Consider the following 7,080-nt stretch of genomic DNA (forward strand, 5'->3'; position numbering starts at 1 on the left):
GCCTTGACAAACCAGGGCATTCTAAATATGATTAATAAATTTAGTTGGACCAATTTCACAGTTCATCAGGACATGTCAATGTGACATCATTGCAACTGGGAGAAACTGATATATTCTGTCACTATACTCTTGTAAGTATGTACAAAACATATTGGACATGTGGGCAAAAAAAGGAAAATAGCTGTATTAAGGACTATATACATTTTTTCTTAATTTCCCAGACTCCCTTTCAGGCTTCGATAATTTCTTTTGTTCCATTTCTCTTTTTAATTTTTTTAAAATATATTTTTATTGATTTCAGAAAGGAAGGGAGAGGGAAAGATAGAAGCATCAATGATCAGAGAGAATCACTGATCGTCTGCCTCCTATACACTGGGGATTGAGCCCACAACCCCAGGTATGTGCTCTGACTGAGAATCAAACTCTGACCTCCAGATTCATAGGCCGAGGCTCAACTACTGAGCCACACCGGCTGGGCCCATTTCTCTTTTATAAAATAGCTTCATTGTGGTATAACTGACATTCAATCAACTGCACATATTTAAAGTGTACACGTTAGTAAATTTTGACATATGTATACACCTGTGAAACCATCACCACCATCAAGACCATGAACATATCCATCGTCCCCCAAACTTTCCTGGTGTTCCTTGGCAATCCCTTCCTCCCAGCCCTCCATCCATTAACAACCAGTGATCTCTTTTCTATCACAAGAGGTTACTTTGCGGCCATTTTTGTCACTATTAGATTTTTAATATAATAAAAATCTTCATGTCCCACAATGAATGTTAGAAGTCAGAGCCATTGTTTGCTGGTGTCGCAGTTAGGAGACCCAAATCCTGGAGGTTGGAGAGGAGGAGCTTTATTACGGATAATAAGTTGGGTGAGTTGGCTGGGCCTTTACACCCCTTTATATGCCAGTCATAAGAGGCAGCTGCCTTGGCTGAGGTAACTTTTCTTATGACTTTTTTTATTGAGGCTTAATTTATGTACCATAAAATTTCCAACTGTGTGCCCGGCTGTCTGGGGGCAGCACCTCAGGAGCTGGTGATTATGTCTGAAGGGGGATCTGTGCAGACATCACGGTGCCCCCGATTTAATAATTCTTATAATTCTCCCAACCTGGGGAGTTCTTTGAAAATAATATCATTAGAGAAACAAATTTCAAATTGTGGAAAGGAAAGAGAAATATTTTGAGGTTTTTGGTTTTTTTTAAAGAATTTGAAAAGACAGAACAATCCTTAAATTTAGGTCCAAAAGTGATTCATTTATGCATTAATTCATACTTTCACCCACTATGCAGGATTTCTCAACCTCAGCACTACTGACATGTTGGCCTGGATAATGCTTGGCTCAGGGGACTGGCTGTCCTGTGGATGGCAGAATGTTTAGTGGCGTCCCCGGCTCCCAATCTCGACCTGCCAGTACAGTCTTCAACCCAATGTGGCAATAAAATATACTAAGTGAAAGAAAACAGATGCAGGGGATGCTGTACTATATGATTGCATTCATGAATGTTAAATTTCCAGAGGAGACAGCAGATCGGCGGTTTCCTCAGGGTGGGAGTGGGAGCAGGGATGGACTGAGATGGCCTCGAGGGATCTTTTTGAGGTGATGGAATTACCAGATGTCTCCTGAGAGGTCAGAATCACCTCTGGCCAAGAACCACCATTTATTCAGTGCCCCTTATGGCCCATGTTCTGTCCCGAGGGCTTGGGGATACAATCACTCAGTTTATCCTTGGATGTGGGAATCAAAAGGCAAGAAGTTAGTTGTCAAAATTCAATGTAAAGTGTGTAGTGTGCGTGTTTGGGAGTGAGTGGGGTAGTGGGGCAATGAGAAAGAATCAGAGAACGCTTTCTATTGAAAGTGACCCTCCATGGAGACTTGAGGGTCGGTATGAGTTAGGTAGGCGTTTGACGATAGAGAGGCAGAGCAGGTGGATTTCCGCCCAGAACCAGCGACACCCGTGAAAGTGCTGTTGCCTGGAGTCCAGAGAAACTGAGAAAGTTCACTTCTGCTGAAGGATTTGGAAGAGGGCAATGGCAGGAGATAAGGCTCCAGAGGTGGCAGTTAGATGCTAGGTCATGTGACAGGTTTCAACATCTCTACTTGAATGACCTCAAGCTGGGCATGATATTTTAAAATGCATTTTAGAGGAGAGAAGTAATCGCATTGCTTAAGTACTCAGAAGCGCTTCCTGTGGTGTAGAAAAACACACAAGAACTGTTAGTAATTTACTCGTGTTGAATCACGTAGCCACAAATATTTATTTTTATTACTTAGTAAATACAGAGAGAACATTTAGAGCTTACTACCTGTCAGACACGAAGTGTTTCTAAAAAATTAACTCATTTAATCCTCATAACCATCCTGCAAGGTAGATACTATTTTTTTTTTTAGCAGCTTTATTGAGGCTTAATTTATGTACCATAAAATTTAACTATTGTAAATGTACCATTCAATGATTTTTACTAAATGTGTAGAGTTGTACAATCAGCACCACAATGCAGTCTTAGAATATTTCCATCACCTCAAAAAATTCCCTCGTGCCAGTTTGCAATCAATTCTACTCCCACCGTAGGCACAGGAAACCATTGATTTGCTTTCTGTCTGTTTTTTTGGAAAATTCATAATATGACAAATATATAGGGTGTCCCCAAAATTTATACACACTTTAATAGCTAGCTGATAACTCAATTTTGAAAATGACTTGTGTGTTAATAAGCACTGACTTTATAATCATTCAAAGTGTGTATACATTTTTTTTTGGATACTATATATATACTAGAGGCCTGATGCATGAAATTCATGCAAGAGTAGACCTGCCTTCCCCCAGCTGCTGGTACCAGCTTCCCTCTGGCACCCGGGAACCAGTCTTCCCTCACAGCCCTGGCTTCGTCCAGAAGGTTGTCTGGAAGGATGTCTGGTTGAATTAGCATATTATACTTTTATTATTATAGATTGGCATCTGATTTCTTTCACTTGGCATGATGTTTTTGAGGTTCATTCATGTTGTAGCATGTAATAGTTTCTTTTTATTGCTGAGTAGTATTCCATTATATGGATGTACCACATTTTGTTTATCCCCTAAACAGTTGATGGGTGTTTGGACTATTTGCAGTTCTTGGCCATGAATATTTGCATACAAGTCTTGGTGTGGACATATATTTTCCTTTCTTTTGGGTAGATACCTGTGAGTGGATACTGGGTCTAATGGCTTCACTTTTTAAGGAACTGACAAACTGTTTTCCAAAGTGGCTGTTCAGGTAGATACTCTTATCACATGGCCCAGATTTTACTGATGGGGAAAATGAGGCCTGGAGAGATTCGGAAGCATGTACAAGGTCATAAAGCCTGTAAGTGGTGGAGGTGGGAATGGAACCTGTGCAGTTTGGAGCTGGCCTCTGACCTTGACACTGAACTTTGGCAGCCACTTCCTGGGTTGGAAAGTGTCCTCAATTTCAAAGAAGGAACCTCGTCTACTCTTTTTTACTCGAGTTTTGGTTTCAAACTGCTGGGGAACACGCTATTCAGCTCTGTCCGTGGGAACTGGGCTTGAAAGAATTTCTGTGATGTTCCTTTCCTTCTTTACTCCTAAGGTCATTCCCTAAGCAAATTTCAGCCCACTCAAGTATTTTTATTTTCATGTTCCTTCCGTGAGAAAAATGAACAAACCTTGTGAGTGTTTGCAACTGGGATTTATAAAGTCTCCTGTGACCAAATCCCCCTTCTTGGACCAGGAACCACCTTCTTAGGACAAAATAACATCCTAGCTGCTGATTCAATGCGTGTGCCCGTGGTTTTCTTTTCATGCAGCAGTGGTTCAGCCCACAGTGCACATGCCAGCGATGGCTTGTGGGCTGACTTTCAGGTGCTCAGGGGGCCAATTGCTTAAAAGACCCTTTTCTCTGCCTGGTAATTCCTTCCTCCGGTTTTAAAGGCCAGCACAGTCATCACTCCCTCCTGTTCCAAGACTTGATGTGACCACCAGCCTCTGCACCCTGACATTCCTGAGGATTAGGAAAAAGCAAGTCTGCCTGCTCTCCAATAGGCTCTAAACCAGTGAGGAGATGCATTTTAAGTCCTTTGGGTTAACTTCTACATTAATATGCAAATTTGGTGATTGTTCCTAAAGAGATAGAACTACCTTGAGAGAGCCCTACTCATAGTTAAGGTCATGGAGAGGTTCTGCTGGGGTCTTTGAGTTCTAGTAATAAATTCTTTGGGAATGAGGGGTTTCTAGGTGCCATTACTCTGGGAATATAATGCCATATTGACCAGGACGAGGCACAACTGTGATCCTAACTCAGGTCCCAAATATTAAGCCCTAAACCTGTCCCCTAGGACTTCTCCAGAGTCCCTTTGTGAACCTGCAGGGGGGATAAGTGTCCCTCTTCAGGAGTCTTGTGCCATTCATACAGCCTCTTATGGCCCTTACCATAGTACATTGGCATCTTCAGTATCTCACACTGTAATGTAAAGTACAAAGAGGAAGTGTGTGTGTGTGTGTGTGTGTGTGTGTTAATCTCAGGTACACAGAGGGCTGGGTTAATGGTTCCCTTCAATGTATAGCTCACTATTATACATACAAGTCCCCACTCTTGCTCTTTTAAATTTTATTTTTCTCTTCCACTCTTGATTCCCCCACTCATATTATCATGAACTAAAGGCCCGGTGCATGAAAATTCGTGCACTCAGGGGAGGAGGAAGGCCTCAGCCCAACCTGTACCCTCTTGCAACCCAGGAGCCCTTGAGGGATGTCTGACTGACAGCTTAGGCCCACTCCCCATAGCCTAAGCCACAGTTGGACATCCTTAGAGCTGCCACAGAGGTGGGAGAGGCTCCTGCCACTGCTGCTGTACTCACCAGCCATCAGCCTGGATTGTGGCTGAGTGGCACTCCCCCTGTGGGAGTTCACTGACCACCACAGGGCAGCTCTGGCCCTGCTGCCGCCTGTGGCCTCCCTCTCTGGGAGCGACCAGCAGGCTGATCAGGGAATGGCACTGGCTGGTGAGCAGCCAGTCCCGATCCCCATAGCCCCTCCACTGCCACCAGTTGCTGCCCCTCAATTGCCATTCCCTCCCTTTGCCTGCTGGCACCTGCCTTGGCTGGCCTGGCGTCTCCCTCTCACCAGTCCTGCCCCCCACTGACCAGTCATTCCACTGTTTGGGCAATTTGCATATTAAGCTTTTATTATAAAGGATGGTCTTTGGTTGATTACCTTCCACCCACCCATGATTGGGGCTGGGGAGGGATGTGGGAGTTCGGCCAGCCATGGAGGGACTGCGGGAGGGCTCCAGGGCATGTCCTGGCCTATCAATCCTGATTGGCCAGACCCCAGCAGCAAGCTAACCTACTGGTTGGAGCGTCTCCTCCTCCTGGTGGTCAGTGCATGTCACAGTGACTGGCCAACCAGTCGACTGTCTGCCCCCTGGTGGTCAGTGCACATCATAGTGAGCAGTTGAGTGGCCTTAGCATATTATTAGCATACTAGAGGCCCAGTACATGACATTTGTGCACTGGGGGTGGCGGGGGGTACCTCAGCCGGCGTATACCCTCTTGTAGCAGTCCAGAAGCCCTCAGGGGATGTCCGACTGACAGTGTAGGCCCACTCCCTGCCTAAGTTGGCAGTAGGACATCCTTAGCGCTACCGCGGAGGCCACTGCCACTATGCTCGGCAGCCGTCAGCCCAGCTTCTGGCTGAGTAGCGTTCGCCCTGTGGGGGTGCACTGACCACCAGGGGGGAGACATCTGACCATCATAGCGATCAGTTGTTCCAATGTTCAGTCAATTTGCATATTACCCTTTTATTATATAGGATTAGGCTTTGATTGGTTGAATGGACAACTGGACAACTGCACACTTAGCATATTAGGCTTTTATTATATAGGATAATAACAACACTTTAGTGAGACTTACTGCCAGGCATTAAGTACTTTATATTAACTCAGCTAATCCTTACAGCAACCCCATAGAGTAGTTACTACTATTAACTCCTGTTTTTCAGATGAAGAAACTGATTAATCAGAGAGGTTAAGAGATGTGCCCAGGCTTAGCTACTGTGTTATGTGGCTGTCCCAGACACATGTGCTATTGTGGTTGATAACTATCACAGACATGAGTATGACCTCCTGAAATGTACAGTGCTGTTCTGTGTGGGAGGTGTTTTCACATATGTAAGTGGAGTTTGCAATTCTAGCGCACCGATTCTGACTGTGGCGTAATATTTCTTCCACACTGGGCACCCATCACAGTTGACTGATCCATTCTCCCTGTTTGTGGTGCCTTCAACTGCCTACCTCCACAACAGTGCTCCAAGGACCATCTTTTGCTGCATCCCCTCATGAACCTGTGCTAGGGTTTCTCTTGGGGACATACCCAGGAATGGATCTCTGAGTCAAAGCATATGTAAATATTTCATTTTACCAAGTACTGGCAGATTGTTCTCCAGAATGAGGGAGTAATTTCACAATCCTGCCAGCAGTTCTGAGATTCTCCTTGCCAATGCATTGCATTGGGCTATTCTGATGAATGTGAAAATAGTACCTATTGTTATTTTAATGTGTTTGTCTCTAGTTACTATGGGGGCGAGCACTTCTTCTATTGTTGGCCATTTGAGTTTTCTTTCGTGTTTTTTAAAAAATATATTTTATTGATTTTTTTACAGAGAGGAAGGGAGAGGGAGAGGGATAGAAACATCGATAAGAGAGAAATATTGATTCAGCTGCCTCTTACATGCCTCCGACTGGGGATGTGCCTGCAACCCAGGTACATGCCCTTGACCAGAATTCAACCTGGGACCCTTCAGTCCTCAGGCTGACTCTCTATCTGCTGAGCTTTCCTGTTTGTATTTGTGCATGTGCTCCCGCCCTTAACCCCGTGGCCTTTTCGTGTATTGTCTAGCTAGTGGTCTTCTGTAGCTTTTAGATGTTGTAAATGTCTTCTCCATGACTGTCACCTGTGCCTTTCATTGAGTGGAACTCCAATACATTTTTTGAGCTTTTTGGGGTCTTGTTTAATAAGCCACTCTCCACCCTTTAGTTACAAAATTATTCTATATTCTCTTCTATTAACTTC

Source organism: Myotis davidii, unplaced genomic scaffold (genome assembly GCF_000327345.1).
Source record: "Myotis davidii unplaced genomic scaffold, ASM32734v1 scaffold22, whole genome shotgun sequence".
Classification (NCBI taxonomy): domain Eukaryota; kingdom Metazoa; phylum Chordata; class Mammalia; order Chiroptera; family Vespertilionidae; genus Myotis; species Myotis davidii.